This window comes from Lissotriton vulgaris, chromosome 6 (assembly GCF_964263255.1).
Source record: "Lissotriton vulgaris chromosome 6, aLisVul1.2, whole genome shotgun sequence".
NCBI classification, from domain to species: Eukaryota; Metazoa; Chordata; class Amphibia; order Caudata; family Salamandridae; genus Lissotriton; species Lissotriton vulgaris.
In genome coordinates this window covers 408,630,897-408,649,344 of record NC_141694.1, presented here as the reverse complement: position 1 = coordinate 408,649,344, position 18,448 = coordinate 408,630,897, and the positions used below count along the sequence as shown (strand labels likewise).

The 18,448-nt window shown below is 46.3% G+C and overlaps 1 protein-coding gene across 1 annotated transcript in view; it reads right to left on the bottom strand.

Annotated features, from left to right (window-relative positions):
* The window catches only part of MCPH1 (microcephalin 1), a 1,506,891-nt gene that overhangs the window by 164,680 nt on the left and 1,323,763 nt on the right, over positions 1 to 18,448 (bottom strand). The window lies entirely within an intron of this gene.

The window sequence follows — 18,448 nt, the reverse complement described above, 5'->3', positions numbered from 1 at the left end:
AGATATGGTAGCCCGATCGGAGCAAGAGAAGTCTTTTATGGCCCTGAGACTTCTGCGAACAGGGGGCAAGCCAAAAAGCCCTTGGAGAACACTTAAGAAAAGCACAACAGTAGGAAGCAGGCAGCAGTTCAGAAACACAAGGAAAGTAGTAAAGGGGCACTTCCTCCTGCAGCACAGCAGTCAGCAAGCAGCAGGCCAACACAGCAGAGCAGTTAGCAGATTGGCAATGCCTCCCGGCAGCATAGTGGTTCCTTCTGGCAATGTGCAAATGTAGAGCAAGTAATGTCTGGTTACAGTTCTAAAAAGTGTCTGATTTTAGGGTATCAGAGACCCAGTACTAATACACAAAAGTGCCTTTCATGTAGGGGGTGACTTCAGAGGACCTCTCTGTAGTGCACAAGAATCCCTTTCAACCGAGTCCTGTCTGCCAGGCTACCTGTGGGGTTAAACCAGTGCTTTCTGTTTGGACAGGACACTGCCTATTGATGTGTAAGTGTCAGCCCCTCCCATTCCTCCGTGCCCAGGAAGACCCATCAGAATGCAGATGAATGCTCGGAATGCAGATAAGCTTCACCTTCCTGTGTTTGAGGCAGTCTAGACAGGATTCACAACGTGTAGCACGAAGTGCGTTTTGGAGACAGGCTACAGGAACACAGAGCAAGGTTTAGAGCAGAGAAATGTCACCTTTTCAAAAGGGGAATTTTTTTAAAAAGTAATGTCAAATCCAACTTTACTACTAATAAGGATTTATCACCACCATTCCAAAGATATGAAACATTATTTAGCTACGCCTTTTTAATCAGGAATTACAGTTTAAAAGGTGTTTTAAGGAATTCCCAATGCTAACCTAAGAGAAGAATAGGCTTCACAGTAGTGAAAAAAATAATCTAGCTGTTTCTCACTACCAGGACATGTAGAATTTAAAAAGTACATCTCTTACCTTTTAGTTACACAGCAACCTGCCCATACGGCTACCTAGGGCCTGCCTCAGGGGTGACCCATGTGTAATGTAAGGGGAGTTTAAGGCTTAGAAAGTGGTTGAAAATGGCAAGTCAAAGTGGGAGAAAACTGCACACACAGGCCTTTCAATGGCAGGCCTGAGTTAGGTTGGAATGTTTACTTGTGTGGGTGGCACAATCAATGCTGCAGGCCGATGAGTAGCATTTAGATTACAGGCCTGGGGTACATGGTATACAACTTTACAGGGGACTTACAGGCTAACTAAATATGTCAATCAGGTATATACCAATGTCACCATGTTTTATGGGAGAAGCACATGCACTTTAGCACTGGTCAGCAGTGGGCAAGTGCTCAGAGTCTTAAAGCCAACAAAAACAAGTTCAGAAAATTAGGAGGAAGGAAAAAAGTTTGGGGTGACGTTTAAGAGAAGGCTATTTTCCAACACCTCCCTTCTCCTTTCCTGGGCCACTGCAGCCATTGCGCTAGATGATGAAAAGGCATATGATAAAGTATACTGGCTCTTTCCTGACGCGACACTGGACAGATCCAACTTGGGTGACTTCTTCTCCTCCAAGGTCATGGGTCTGTAAGCAGAACCCAGAGCTAGAATTAGAATCAACGGATCACTCTCTACGCCCTTCTTCCTACATCAGGTCACTCACCAAGGCTGTCCCATATCTCCCCTTGTATTCCTCCTAGCGAGAGACCCTTTACCGGTCATGATTAATGATAAAGCTGATATTAAACGTGCCAATTTTGCTCCTTAACTTTTAATCCTGCTGCCTATGCAGACAATATACTTATCTTCTCTGAAAAACCCTATATGACGATTTCCAAAATGTTCTCCTTGATTCAGTCCTTTACAGAGTTCTCTGGCCACACCTTAAATGGAGAGAAGATGGAAATAATGCTGTATAATGTTATTTGCCACCCTTCCTGCATTGGAAAGTCCTGTCTTCAATGGCAGCCAAAAATAATAAAATATTTAGGCATCTGGTTCTCTAATAATCTAGCATAATCAACCTTATATAACAAACAGAAAACCCTGACCAAAATCAAAGACCTACTATCCTCCTGGCCCCCAGGGTTTATCTAGTGGTGGGGGTGAGGTTCCGTGACAATTGTAAGTGGTGCATTCGACTCGCACGAATATAGTCGAGTCTAGTATCTAGGAACCGCAAATGACGAGTTTAGTGAGTGTGCGCAGTTCCGCTGTGCTAACCTAAACGATTCGTCTGTTACGTGGGTATTTTTTTATCTGTACCCACGGGTTCCATCTTAGATACGGCATCCATTTTGTCTCTTGCCCTCAAGTAGCCAGCGAACGGACGTTGTCCGCTTCGCGACCCTGGGACTCCCAAGATATTGCGGAAGACACATGTCCTTTGTAAATGTCTTTATGATGAGGGGGTTGCTACTGTAAAGCAAATGGCGCCGCTCGAGGCTCATCTTGCTGCACGGACTTATTGTCTCAGCCGTGCATCTCATTAGGCACGTCCCTTTGATGCCTGTATCTCGTGTTCCTCGATGCCTCCCCTTTTACACCCTTTCCGATCTCCCCACTGTTCCCCTCTTCCTCTGCACCTGTCCTTGTTCTTATTTCGATCTGTTTTACTGCTGTTTGGAATTTCCTAATGGTGGGAAGATGGGTTTTTGCAGTTGGGAACCGCCAAATGTTTCGGCACTTATGTTCCGGACCTCATGTGTTTTAAAGTGACCAAAGCGACCCCTTTGGGGGATAATGGTGGGAACCGGGTTGTAAACCTTTATGTACCATGTTGTTCTATGGGTAAAAACTGTATAAAAGGAGCGATCCACAGAACCAATTTGAAGCAGTCTCCCCGAACTACATTCGATGTACTTCTGTGATTCCTGTGTTTCCCTGCAGCAAATAAACCTTGAATCTTTGACGCCGAAGGAAGTGTCCCGTGTCTCTGTCATTCGTACGCCGGGACAGGTTACCCACGAAGGTTTCAGGTGTTGTGCCCTGGCACCGCTGGGTCTTAAAGAACCCAGTCCTTCAGTTGGCGCCCAACGTGGGGCTGCATCAGTGGTACCGGTCCAAGCCCGACGATCGTGAGGAACTTCGTGTGAAATCTCCGAGGGAAGGTGCACCCCGCTTCATCGATCTTGTTGTCGAAATAAGTGGCCCGAAGACTTTTCCCGCGAAGATTCCCGCCTCCTGACGGCTGCGACGGACTGCTGCCCTGACTGTAGACCTGTTTTGGCGCCTGGCGTAGACCTTGGTAGAGCGAGACGATAGACGGGCCTTCCTGGTGACTCCATCGATCTTTGAGTTAAGTATTTGTGGGTCGCTCCCAGAGTCCTTGGTTGTTGACACTCTAGCGAGTGTTTTTGTTGTTGACGCTGTGAGAGTGTTTTTTTTTCGATGACACTTTTCTAGCGTTTTTGTTGTTGTTGTGTTGTTTGACGACTGCAGCCGCCAAAAACCGAGGGTTTTTGTTCTTTGCTGGGACTTGGTAAATCCCGTAACCCTTGAAGTTTGTGAAACTCGGCTAGTGTGCAAGATGCCTGGTCGCAGTACTTTGTTTAGTTGTTTCAGACCTTGTGGTACGGATTCCCGACTGGAGGACTCGTGTCCGATACCTCCGGTTGGGACTCCCACTTATGAACTATACAGTAAGCATGGGCTAGGCCCGATTACCTTTAATGATTATTGGATTAAATACACGAAGAAGGACGGCGACCTTCGTTGGCCACCTCATGGTAGCTTCGAGGCCCCGATCTTAGATAATCTAGAAATTAAATTGTTCGAAAGAAAATCAAGGCCGGCCATGTTTGATGCCTTTCGGTTGTGGCGTAAAGAAGCCAAACAGAAAGAAATCAGACAGACTAAACGTAATCAGCGAGATAATGTTGCTACCATAGTGAAGAAAGCAGAGCAATTTCAGCGCGACAAGGAGGTTAAGGATAAGGAAGTGTTTGATAGACTACAGCGTATGACCATTGATAAATGTTATCCCGCATTGCCTACGGAGTCGGAAAAGAAGGAAGAGCCAGTTGAGGATCCTTTAATGTCTTATCTTATGAAGTCGCCACCTCCGTACGTACAGGGTACCGCAACTCCTGTGGTTCCTGCCGTACCTATTCTTCCGCCTATTCTTCCCCCGCCTGTTCCTCAACCCGCACCGCTCTTCCGACTGTTCCTGCTCCTTTGCCTGTTGCTATCCCTACTGCTCCTCCGCTTCCACATACTCCTGCTCCTGCTGCTGCTCCTGTTCTGTTAACTCCTGCTGTTGCTACTGTTTCTACCCCTTCACTTGTTAGTCCTGTGTCCTATACTTCTCCTTCGACTCGTTCTCGTAATTCTCCTCTTGCGGCTAGCTTCTTTCATTCGCTCGGACCTGTTCATGGGTCCGCTGGTTCCGATGGTCCTCAGAGACGTAGTCAGCTTCCTGGTAACAGAGAACGTGTTGCGCTATATAATATGGCGATGGGTTGGATGGTAAACCCTCTTAGAAATCCGCCACGTGTTGTACTCGACACGTTTTGTCAATTCAATATACCAACCCAAAGATACGTGTTTGATGAAATGTGTAAGTTTCTCCACGATCAGATATCGGCCGATGCACCTGACGAGGTGCTGACCGCTTTGTCTGATCTTCAGCTTCAGTTCTCTAACGGACTGATAGTGGATACCAACGTTCGACGTGCTGTTGAGCGGTTGCTATCTTTCCGTCCCGCTCCTATACCTCAAGCCTTGTTTGTTGAGGATGTTGAAAGACTGCCAGATGAGTCTGGTCAATTTCCTATGCGAGAAGTGCCACCGGTTTGGATACCAGCTAACCCTAATGCTCAACCTCCGACATTGGCGCATTTCCAGAGAGTGTGGATACATCTCCCGTGGAAACGCTCGGAAGTGTTACAGGTGAAGCAGTCTTTGCCTGACCCTCGCAAAAATCCTACAGGATATTACAAAGAATTATCGCAGCTCGTAGATGCTACGGTAATGAATCTTGCCGATATCGATATGTTGTTCGGCAATGTCGTACCGCAACCGGTATGGGCTAAGATTCGCCACGAAAACCACCCGAATGAATTAGGTGGTGCTTGGGCTGCCATTGTAGCGGCAGATGCCGGACAAACGGCTGCTGCTAAACCCGACCAGCTGATTGTTGATCTTCCTCAAAGAATAATAACGTTAATGAAAACTCTTATGCCAGCTATGAGGGTGAATTGGGACAAATTATCAGCTTGTAAGCAAAAGAAGGATGAGAGTGTCTCCGACTTCTTTACGAGGTTCGAGGAGGCATTCATTGACCATAGTGGTCAGGATATGGGCACTGAGGGTGGTCAAAGGTTATTCGTGGATAAATTTGTCTCTAACTTATTGCCCGATTTGAGCAATAAATTAAAGAATTCAGAGAGTGCGTGGGCCGTTTCTACCTCAGCTCAGATATTGGCTACAGCACAATATTATGAGAATAGGGAGAAAGAGGAGAACGACCGTGCTGACAAAAAGACGAAAGAACTAAAGACTAAAGTGTTGTTGCAACAAGCGTATCCTCCGCGTTCAAACCAGAATGCATCTCAACAGAATAGATCGCAGTCGCAATCGAATCGAGTACAGCCGCGTAATGATTCCTCCTCCCAAAGATCGTCGTTAGGGTACAATCAATGTGCTTATTGTAGACAGGAGGGACACATTAAATTTAATTGCCCTGTTCTAAATGACCGAAATTGTGGTAATTCGTCCAAAGGAGGTCGTGGTGGTTCTCATCAGGTATCACGTGGCAGGGGTCGTGGTGCTCAGAATGATCGTTCCGATAACACTTCTAATTCTAATAATTGTTTTGATCAACGTGGATCACCGCAAGGACGATCTGCGCAGTACAATGTAGACGATTATTACGTCGATCAGGGAACTGACGACAGTAATTATTAGGACAGCCAAAGACAAGGAGAGGGAGTGGTATCAGTTCCGGTTGATCAGAGAGGGCCTTACGTCGCAGTTGCTACATCGGGCGTCGTTGAGCCTTTTCTGTTGGACACTGGTGCAGCGAAAAGTTCCATCAAGCATTCGAAACTCCCTGGCGCACCTTTGTCTGGCTTAACAAATGTTTCCGTTGGATTCTCTGGCGCCCCTGTTAGCAATCCAGTTTCGCGCCCTTTGTCCCTTACAATTGGGCCACGTGAGCTTCAAGCCCCGTTAATTTTGACTACTGGTTGTGGTGAAAATCTTTTGGGCCTGGATTTGCTTAAACGTTTGTATGCAACTTTGTATTGTTCTCCTGCGGGTGTAAAGCTTACGTTAGGAGAGAGAGTTGTCTCTCCTATGTATTTGTCTCTCGATAAGCTTCCACCGGAATTGAGTTCTCTTCCTGCGTCTTTGTGGGCAACAGGTCCCAACGATGTGGGCCTGCTTGACATCTCCCCTTATGTTGTTCAGTTGAAGTCTAATGTGCGATTGCCGCGTATTCCCCAGTATCGTATCTCTCTTGATGGTGAACGAGCATTGTTAGCGATCATTTATGATTTGATCGAGAAAGATGTTATTGAAGAGACTCGGGGAAACGTGTGCAACAGCCCTGTGTTGCCCATTCTTAAACGTACTGATCCTTCGAAACCGCCTGTTTATCGTTTTGTTATCGATTTACGGGAGGTGAATAAAATAGTGGTTCCTCAATTCCCTGTTGTGCCTGACATCACGGCGCTACTGACTCTGATTCCAGCCTCTGCATCGTGGTTTTCGGTGATTGACTTAAAGAATGCGTTCTTTAGCATCCCGATTGCCGAGGAGAGCAGAGACCTTTTCGGTTTCACTCTCGGTGGACGCAGCTTCCGGTTCAAACGCGCTCCTCAGGGCTACTGTGAAAGTCCATCGATTTACAGTCAAGCCTTGAAGGGTCAGCTGGATGCGTTTAGGTTGCCGGTTGGTGCGGCTTTAATCCAATACGTCGACGACTTGTTGGTGGCCGCCGATACTCAGGACATTTGCAAAATTGCTACGGTGTCATTGCTGCAACATCTCTGTGAGTTGAATCATAAGGTGTCCCCTTCTAAACTCCAATATTGTTGTCAAGAAGTAACCTACCTAGGTCACTTATTGTCAAAGGAGGGAAGGAGGCTGACCCCAGAGAGGATTGCAGCGATTGCGCGAATGGCTGTGCCACAAACCCAAAGAGATGTGCGTGCCTTTCTAGGTATCACGTCGTACTGCAGGCAATGGATTCCAAATTTTTCATTGCTAGCGAAACCATTGGTGGCTCTTACGTGCAAGGATGTTACAACTCCTTTACCATGGACGGAAGAATGTCAGAAAAGTTTTTCTGAACTGCGTGATTCATTGTGTTCGGCTCCTGTGTTGGGTACCCCCGACTACAGTAAGCCGTTTACATTATATGTTCACGAGAGGGAAGGTTGTGCTTTGAGTGTCTTAACGCAACCTTTTGGTGGTAAACAGCGTCCATGTGCATATTTTTCCTCGACCTTGGACCCAGTAGCTAGAGCATTGCCGAGTTGTTTGAGAGCAACTGCGGCAGCTGCGGTCTCCATCCGACAATCAGCAGGACTGGTCATGGATAATATGCTTACGGTGATGGTTCCGCACGCAGTCGATACTCTTTTGAATCGTACAAAAACTCCGCACTTGACGAGTGCGAGGTTATCTGGGTACGAGTTAACGTTGTTGGCAAGCCACATTCAAATAAAACGTTGTAATGTTCTGAACCCGGCAACTTTGTTACCAATTAGCGCAGAGTCAGATGAAGTGGCAGAACATGATTGCTACTTGAGGACAGAGGAAGAAACAAAAGGTCGAGTGGACCTTAAAAACACCCCATTGGAAGACCCGGACGGTACACTGTATGTGGATGGGTCATGTTTTAAGTTGTCGAATGGCGATGTGACTACCGCCTATGCTGTTGTAACGTTGAATACTGTTGTTGAGACTGCAAGGTTGAATCAGAATTCTGCCCAAGCTGCAGAATTGATCGCTCTCACTAGAGCGTGCGTGTTAGCAAAAGGGAAACGTGTGAATGTGTTTACCGACAGCCAATATGCGTTTGGCGTCGCACATAGTTTGGTCGATTGTGGAGAGAGAGAGGTTTCTTGACGTCGCACGGTACGAAGATTCAGCATGGCCAACTTGTGAATGATCTTTTGGATGCACTGACGTTGCCTAAGCAAGTAGCGATTGTTAAATGTAGTGCGCATCGTAAGGTGACGGATGATGTTGGTCATGGTAATGCGTTTGCAGACGAGATTGCTAAGGAGACTGCCCGGAACCTTAGCACTCGGATGTATGTGACGAGTTCGGTTAGGTGGCCTACAGAATCGAGCATGTGTGAGGACACTATCGAAAGTGTGAAAGAAATTCAGAATGAGGCCACCGAGATTGAAAAGGCGAAGTGGAAAGAAAGCACGGGAAAGTTGGATGTGAATGGTTGCTGGATTGATTTGTCGGATCAGAAAAGATGGTTGTTGCCCGATGCGTATGTGCTGGCCGTTGTGACAATGGCGCATGGGTTAGCACATATTAGCGCGAAAGGTATTTGTAAGTTGCTGTCCCCTGTATGGAAGAATGATGGTATCACGAAATGTGCTGAACGTCTGGTGAAGAATTGTATGGTGTGTATGATGTACAATCCTGGCAAAGGAACCCCAACTCCTCCTGGCAGTTTTGCTCCCCCTTCATGTCCCTTTGAGGTGATCCAATTGGACTTCATCCATATGGAGAGATGCAATAACCTGAAATATGTTTTAGTTGTGGTTTGCGCATTCTCCCGATGGATCGAGGCCTATCCTCTCAAAGACAATACTGCTTTGTCTACTGCGAAAATCCTACTGAAGGAATATTTTCCTCGGTACGGAATGCCTAGAGTCGTATGGTCAGATAACGGAAGTGAGTTTGTGGGTAGTGTGATGAAGAGTGTGTGTAAGGGCCTTGGAATTAATCAGAAATTCCACAGTGCCAATCATCCCCAGTCAGCTGGTTTGGTTGAAGGGTATAACGGCACCCTTAAATTAAAGCTAGCGAAGATTCAGGCTACGACTGGTCTTACGTGGCCTGACGCTTTACCTTTAGCATTACTGTCAACTAGGGCGACTGTACACTCCCGAGTAGGGCTTAGTCCCTATGAAATAGTGTTCGGCCGTCCTGCAAATGTGTGGGGGGTTCCCAGGCCAGGAATTTTCTGTGATCTTGAGTACCCAATGTTGATCGATTATCTTCATGACTTGACTGCTAAACTGAGGTTAATTCACCAACAGGTTCACGAAGCATTGCCGACGCAGACGGAGGGTCCAGGCCATCAGCTCCAGCCCGGAGATTGGGTGGTGACGAGAAATTTTTCACGCAAGAATAACCTGGACCCGAGGTTTACTGGACCCTACCAGGTGCTCCTGGCCACGAGGACTGCTGTTCGTCTCGAGGGACGTAAGAATTGGGTGCATGCCACCCATACCAAAAAGGTCCCTATCCCTTTGCCGGCAGACCCGTGGGTAAGGAGAGGCATTGCATCAACTGAAACCGAAGGATTGCCGGCGTTTGTACCTTTCAGCGACGCGCAGCCTGTTGGAGAATCCTCGGCGCAGCAGAAAGACACTGTTGAACAATTATCATCAAAAGACTCAAGACCAGAACACTCAACTGATCAGCAGGACGCTGTCTCTTCAACGGATCCTTTGTTCGACGAGCAGACACGTCCTGGGAAAACCCGATACTTTCTGCGATCTCGTACTAAAGACTAATAAAAGATCCTGTTTTGCTGTATTGACAACTGCATTATCCCGTTTTCCGTGATCAGTTTTGAACATTTATATTACTGTAAATTATTCCTGTACATATATATATATATTGAGCTTCATTCCTTATACACTTTTACTTCCATAGCCGAGAGACTTTGTTTTTGCATACATACATATTGTGCATTGAAGGCCGTAGGGCCGCGCGCGTACTTCCTTCTGGATAGTAGGTCTTGACGCTAGGTTAAAGGCCGTCGGTTCCTGGGAACTCCTGGGGATTGACTATTGCTGCACAGAACGAAGTGCGTCAAGAAACGTTGCGGACGGTCGTAGGGAATGGCATTCTCGAAGCTGAACGATGTGGAAGGAGCTCAGGCTCATAGATTCAAGTTGCAGCAACTCAGTCGTACCAAATGTTTTATATTCCAACTGTTTGTATTGTTTTTGACGTTTTCTGCATTATTGGCGGGTGGGGTGTATTACACGGTGTCTTACTTCTTACCTTCTGCTACACCTACTCCTACTTCTGACCCTACACTTACCTCTACTGTTTTTCCTCATTCCTTTCACATGTTACCCGAACACGAACAGGCTAGACGTGTAGAATTCCGCAACAATTCCTTTATTCAGCTCCTTCATCAGCATCAGTTAGTGGTTAACACTACTAATTGTTGGGTGTGTGGGTTGATGCCACATACTACGGATAAGGGAATTCCATATCTGGTGTTACCGTATAGTTCCCAAGGGTCTGCTCGAGCATTTCAGACAATGTTTCGAAGCGCACTGGGTTTCCACCCCATTCGAGAACCACGTTCCCCCTACTCTGGTCCTACCTCATATCAAAAACCTTTGTCGATAGCAATAGAGGATTTGGATAGCGATATCTATGATCCCTCGCTTATTCCCGAAGAAGAGGTACAAGCCTATAGGGTCCTAAGTAGAGGCGAATATAGTGTGTTCACCAGTGAAAAGAAGCTTAAAAGCTCGCCTCCAATATGGGTCGTTCCCCACACTGGTAATTTTTGTCTCATGGGTCGTGGCCGAAGATCGCAAGCCCGACTTGGAGCAAGTGCTTGCACTGAAAATTACATCCTGCCGATGTTCTCGTCCCCTGTGTTTCTGGCTGCCAAGGGTACATACTTTATCTGCTATGATCGTGCATATGCATGGTTGCCCGCTGACTTCATGGGCTCATGCTTCATTGCAAATCTGTTGCCCCCGACGTTCACTGTAGATGCCGATTATCATAAGACTAGAGTTGTGCGAGGCGTAATTAGCGAAGAGGATACTGCCGGTCAAGAGGCAGGAGACTTTTTCAAGGGTTTCCTCCCGTTTTGGGGTCCTATGGTTAATAGTAGGAACCTGAGACAGTTGACTCGAGTGGTAGAATCGACAGCTAATATTACTGCCAGTGCCCTTGGTAATATCACCACAGAACTTCAGGCGGATAGACTTATGACGTTACAAAACCGTATGGTTTTAGATGTCATCTTAGCAGATCGAGGTGGGGTATGTAAGGTGATCCATTCGAGCTGCTGCATTTTTATTCCAGATAACGCTCCGACTGTTTATCAAGCCATCTCGAGGTTGCATAAAATCTCCGAATCCATACACGTGGAAGTAGGGGATTGGACGCTACTTGGATGGTTTTGGGGCCTGATGTCGACTTGGGGTTGGAAGATTCTGATGATCGTCGGAATTGTTGTGGTGTTCCTGTTCACGTGTTGCCTTTGTGTGCAGTGCGGTCCTGCCTTATGTGGCCTCTGTGCTACAACGTGTATGAGACAGCCACCTGTTACCAATGGGACTCGGTTGGACAGAGTTATGCTACAGCAACATCTCGATGGCCTGATGAATATCGAATATGATTCCGACTAGTGCTTGCCTACATGAGGGCAAAAGGAGCGTCTGAGGTTCCGTGACAATTGTAAGTGGTGCATTCGACTCGCACGAATATAGTCGAGTCTAGTATCTATGAACCGCAAATGACGAGTTTAGTGAGTGTGCGCAGTTCCGCTGTGCTAACCTAAACGATTCGTCTGTTACGTGGGTATTTTTTTATCTGTACCCACGGGTTCCATCTTAGATACGGCATCCATTTTGTCTCTTGCCCTCAAGTAGCCAGCGAACGGACGTTGTCCGCTTCGCGACCCTGGGACTCCCAAGATATTGCGGAAGACACATGTCCTTTGTAAATGTCTTTATGATGAGGGGGTTGCTACTGTAAAGCAAATGGCGCCGCTCGAGGCTCATCTTGCTGCACGGACTTATTGTCTCAGCCGTGCATCTCATTAGGCACGTCCCTTTGATGCCTGTATCTCGTGTTCCTCGATGCCTCCCCTTTTACACCCTTTCCGATCTCCCCACTGTTCCCCTCTTCCTCTGCACCTGTCCTTGTTCTTATTTCGATCTGTTTTACTGCTGATTGGAATTTGCTAATGGTGGGAAGATGGGTTTTTGCAGTTGGGAACCGCCAAATGTTTCCGCACTTATGTTCCGGACCTCATGTGTTTTAAAGTGACCAAAGCGACCCCTTTGGGGGATAATGGTGGGAACCGGGTTGTAAACCTTTATGTACCATGTTGTTCTATGGGTAAAAACTGTATAAAAGGAGCGATCCACAGAACCAATTTGAAGCAGTCTCCCCGAACTACATTCGATGTACTTCTGTGATTCCTGTGTTTCCCTGCAGCAAATAAACCTTGAATCTTTGACGCGGAAGGAAGTGTCCCGTGTCTCTGTCATTCGTACGCCGGGACAGGTTACCCACGAAGGTTTCAGGTGTTGTGCCCTGGCACCGCTGGGTCTTAAAGAACCCAGTCCTTCAGGGGAAACTAGAGAATTTGAAAATGATGATTACACCCTAAGTGAACTTTATGTCCAATATGCTTCCAATACGTCTATCTCAATCCTTCTTCACTACAGTTTACAAGCTAGCCTCTGACTTTCTCTGGTCAAACAATAAACAAACCTAGATTAGGTCAAAAGAAGCTCATGTCACCATGTTTGCTCGGAGGGTGTGGCCTCCCCAAATGGCATAACTGCTAAAAGGCTTTTCTGCTGCACATGGTGCACGCTGGTTTGAACATAACTCCACTACAACAGTTCCATGGCATATGATTGAACTCCACCTTATTTCCGCTTACTTGCTGCCCGTGACGTTGACAATGCCTAACTTAGTATTACCATACTCCAACCATATTTTTCTTGATACGATTTGTGATCTTAAGATGACTGATACATTTTTAGCTCTATTTTTAGCAAATATACAGCTCTATCTTCGTGGGGGGGGGGGGGGGGGGAAACAGGAACAATTAACTCAACCATGATTGGTACTATTTAGCCGACAAAAGGCATCAACTTACTATCCAACCTATCCTCTGACGGTTTCCCTCTTACTTTTGCTTCACTACTAGATAAATACTCTCTTTCCAACATGGACTTCTATAACTTTTAACTTTAAAATGATGGTGAAACTCTCTAAACAGTCCCCCCCTCCCCTTCAGGTCTGTTTCAGATTATTCAGCAATCTAGTAGAGGTGGCCACTTAGTGTCACAAATCTACAAACTATTACACAATTTGCAAGTCACTCCTAGACCGTTCGTCCTTAAACGTTGCTCTAAGCACCTTCAAGCCTTAAATGCACCTCTCATACGAGATTCTAGTTGACCCCAAATATCCACCAATCTCCTCAGAAATAAATTGATCTTCATTAACCCAGACACGATACTATGTTGCACACTTCTTATACTGGACCCCAACTAGACTGTTCAAATTGAAATCAGTTGAGTCAGATATTTGATGGTCTAGTAAGAAGGCATCTAGGGACTCTGAGCACATATTTTTGTTGTGCAAATACCTATCGTCATACTGGGTCGAGGTTCACATAACGGCTCAATGCTGTTTTCAATGTGAACGTCCCATTAACCACAACTCTTTTAGGCCCACATGCACTCAGCCCCCCACTGGACATACCTGATAAAGATCTGGCATTGTTGGATCTACTGCTGAAGATGGCAATTAAGGTCCTCTTAGTGCAGAGGAAAGCACTAAATAAGGTTTCATTTCACACGTAGTGGGCATGGGTCATAGATCTCAGAAGCACACAAAAACGTGACCCTCTCTTCGGAAAACACTGCCCTTAACCAATCTATTTGATGTACACTGGATAGTAGTATGCCCACCATCTATCAGACTTTCACAATGCATCTTCCTTACACACAAGCTGGCTTAATCACTCCTACCATATTACTTATCCCCCCATGGTGTACAATACCTGTCCCCCTCTCTCCTCTCTCACCATTCACTTCTCGTCCTACTGTTCATTAGTCTCATTAATTTGGCGCACCAGAACCTTTACCAACACCCATAAATGACGGGGCTTCACTTCCTGTCACCCTATACCATTTATTAGTCAATATTATCCTTACAATGGCTGATTATTTTCATATATTTCTATCCTATAGGTACCAGCTAATGAAAATAGTAACAGATATTTTCCCTGTCACATCTGTAGAATATTGGGCGTCAGACGTATGCTAATTTTGTATGTTTATTGTCTTACTTGATCTTTTATAAAATAATAAAATATTTGAAACAAAAAAGATAGAAACCCGTTGCAGTGTCTGTTGCACCGAGACTGGCCACTAAAATGCATATAAGTCAAAACCTGGTAGTCATACCTTCTAAAGCAGATGACCGTTGCCCCGCTGACCCCTGTGTTAGGCCTTGCGGGGAGGCGGGAGATTGGGTAGGAAATGGCTTCTCCTCAGCATTGATCACTTCAAACTCCTCTGATCAATGCCACGAGTGCATTTTACACATAAGTTCCGAAAAATGGATCAAATCATTATTTTCAAGCAACTTGCTACAATGGTAGAGAATACCAATATCCGATGGCAAAACGACTTCCTAATGTGCGCATTTTCATGAAAACGAATACACTGATCCTTATCTGACAGCCTGTGGATTGATACAGTTTTTTTTGGAAATCGTTCCTGAATGCAGCAAAAAAGTAAATGCTCTTGTTGAAAGACAGAGCATGTTAAATGTTAAGAGCTGCTCTGCAACTGCGCCCGGCAGGATCATTTCCCAAGACACATTCCAGGACAAACACACGATTCAGTTTTCATTGTAAACCTTTAGTACCTGGACTTGAATCCCTTGACTGCAGAATGACACCAAAGCACCCAGAAATGTTCAACCTTCCTTTCCTCTCAACGTTTCGCTTTGGTCCTGGAAGTTGCAAAGGGCGGTGGGAAAGCAGTGCCCCGGGAATCCACAAATAACTTGAAGAAGTCTCATAAATCTGGCCTCCCAATCCCATAACTTGAAAATGCTTCCAGTGCTTGGCATGTAAAGCTTGGGGGAAGGATCTTTCTGCCTCTTTTGCTCATCAACACTGCTGGCAGAATTATACAAAGTAGTATTGAAAAGCAGCTTCTCCTCTAGGGGACCATAGCGTGCTGCTAAAAGTACGGGTGAGGCAAGAGGGTAGGCCCTCTCCAAATGTCACATCTGACACTCCACCGCAACAACTCAGAGCTGCAAGAAGGTCAGAAACTTGGGAGAGGTTAGATTTTCCTGCCCCGGTCCAGGGAGCTGATGGAAGGAAGGGTCAAGGGAGCATGGGGAAAATCTGACTGTAGGGGGGATAAACACATAGAATAAGAGGTAGGGCACAAGCTCCCTGCTTACGTGACGGAATGTAACGGAACTGGTGCTATGTAAAGCGCTCTGATAACCTAATCGGTTCAAGTTTGCGGTATATAAAACTCTAAAAATAAATAAATAAATAGATGAGCTACTAACATTCAGAATCTAACATAGTAGACAAAGCTCCGAATATTGCGGTCTTTGAAACACAGAATTCGACTGTTGAAGGAGTGAGGTAGCCAGGGCACAAGTCCTAAACAAAGATGTGGGGGGTCTAACCTAGTTAATCAGTATGCAAGTGACATCATGGTGCGTGAGATCACAGGAAGTGGCATCAGATCTTAAGCCCTCACATATATCTTTAACATGTCTATCATGAGTACACTGGAGCACATTTCGAGTATACAGGGAAACCCTCCTGATTTAGGCAGAAGATTCACACTTTTGTAAGCTACACATTAAACAATGTTGCCTTTTTTCCAGCATAAAATTCCTTTACCCATAGTGCTTTACAAGAAAAAATTGTGATATTTCAATTATTCTGCCTCCTCAGCGGTAGTAAGTGCTATATAAATGCTATTTTTGTGTGTAAATACTCGAAAAGACCAACACATCTCACATTCTTACAGTGCACACATATGTCCTAAACAGGGCCTGAACAAAGAGAAAAGCTACCTCTTCAAAGTATGTTTAAGTACTAACAAGGTGTGACCCTTTGTTTCACCTCTGCTGCACTTGCATCTAGGTGTGAGGCTCCTGACTGCTGCCAGCCAGGAGACTCGAAAAAATAGGCCCGATGACCCCTCAGATTCGGGCTTTGTTATGGGTCAGCAGGAGTCTGAACTAAGAAAGCCCCCTTCCCACCTGCATGTTGTTGCGGATAACGTGCAGGTTTAAAGCAGACAGCGTGCAGGTGCTGCTGAATGTGTCGAGGTGTTTGCTAATTACACCAAGACGCATTCAACATATTTTTCAGTGGGGCCCAACTTCTTGGCAGGGTGGACGGTGTCTCCCCTGTGAAAATAGTGGGTGGAAGCCCGCGTGTACCCCCGACTTGTGCCCTGGATGTAGCTAGACCTCTTACCGCCCATGGTTTTTCCCGCATTTGCCGCCCCTAGACAGCCGCAGGTAGGAGCGAAGAGCAGTGGCGGTAATTTGGGGAGGGGAGTCAACAGACAACGACCAGGGTAAAAGTGCCTCGACCACCAAAACTCGTGCCGCCCGGGGAGGACGGCCCTGCCCATCCTTGCTACGCCATTGTGTTGAAGTAGGAGTTCTGCTCATAATAGTCTACTAACTTGTCTGTTTTTGCCACAATATTTATTATTGACCATGAAAATCACAAAGCAAAAATCAAATACATCTAAGAGTGTACAATATATAACAATATTATTTAGACAATCATCCTCGTTACTTAATGTATCAACACGTGGGGAATTTGGATATCATATATAACAATGGCTGCAGGCTGCTGACGTAATTTCACATATAACGTAATGCCATTTTCGAGCTAGAAGGTGGGACAACGGCCACAGACTATGTGTCCTTCAGCCTTTCATTGTGCTTCTGATCGGAGTACACTAATGAATCCAGGAAAATGCTCCAGTCTGGAGTGATATCATTTTGAACACTGCATATCCAAAGTTTGCAACTTTTCAAATCTGCCTAGCATTATTGCAGCCAATGTATTTTTTTTTTGCTAGGTTAGTGGTATTTGACTAGGTTCTGGCGCCACAGGGGGATGTTCACCTTTCCTAATTCTAGGTAACTGATAAGCTTACATAAATACGGTGCTACAAGGAGAAGAGAACCACTTAACCTCTTCTAGTTCGGCAAAAGCCACAAAATGCTTAATACCCCTTGGCACACGTTTAGTATTACAGTTTCATCAATATACATGTGTTTCCACCATACAACAGTCATACATTCAAAAGAATATTTTCAGTTCCTTTTTATTCAGGGTTGTCGTTGGTGTTTTATTTCTAGAGACGTCACAGCCGACACGTGTTTCGTCGTTTAGGGAATGTAACCCACGACTTTCTCAAGGCTCTTCTCCGAAATGTAGTACACTATTATTTGAGGTGATAATTCCAACCCTCAAAGGGGTTCTGTATGGGGATTTGGCTCGTATTTGGTCCGTTCATCTGTGTTGTAACCGGAGTATCGGTTAGCAGTAAAGCAGCTTTTCGCTGCTGTATTCGAATTTAAGCTTCCGTCCCCTATGCCGATTCTATAGTACGGCTGTGACGTCTTCAGAAATAAAACACCAACGACAACCCTGAATAAAAAGGAACTGAAAATATTTTTTGGAATGTATGACTGTTGTATGGTGGAAACACATGTATATTGATGAAACTGTAATACTTAACGTGTGCTAAGGAGTATTAAGCCTATTGCAGCCAATGTACCACTTTTTGCTCAGCTGACACATTTCTATCATTCCCAATAGAGATAACTCCTTCTTAATCCTGAGCACCAATGTTTGGTGCTATAATATGGAGAGTCACAGTGTGGCCTCACAAACACACTGCTGCAGGTGCAAGACTAAGGACCTGATTCACAAAGGGCCTCCACACTCGTGGTGGAGGCCCCGCTGTCGTGGGGTCGTCTCCACACTCTGGGCAGAATCTCCGCAATGACAATTCTCGTTGCAAAGATTGAGCACCGAGGGAAGAGACTTCCCCACAAGTGTAGGGCCTCCGCCATCAGTGCGGGGCCTCTGCCATAAGTGCGGGCCTGCACCATGAGTGCAGAGACTTCCCTGTGAGTGCGGGCCCCCGCCATGAGTGTGGGGCCTCTGCCAAGAGTGTGGGGCCTCTGCCAAGAGTGTGGGACCTCTGCCAAGAGTGTGGGGCCTCTGCCAAGAGTGCGGGGCCTCCGCCAAGAGTGCGGGGCCTCCGCCAAGAGTGCGGGGCCTCCGCCAAGAGTGCGGGGCCTCTGCCAAGAGTGTGGGGCCTCTGTCAAGTGTGAAGAGACTTCCCCGTGAGTGCGGGCCTCCGCCATGAGTGTGGGGCCTCCGCCAAGAGAGCGGGGCCTCCGCCAAGAGAGCGGGGCCTCCGCCAAGAGAGCGGGGCCTCTGCCAAGAGAGCGGGGCCTCTGCCAAGAGAGCGGGGCCTCTGCCAAGAG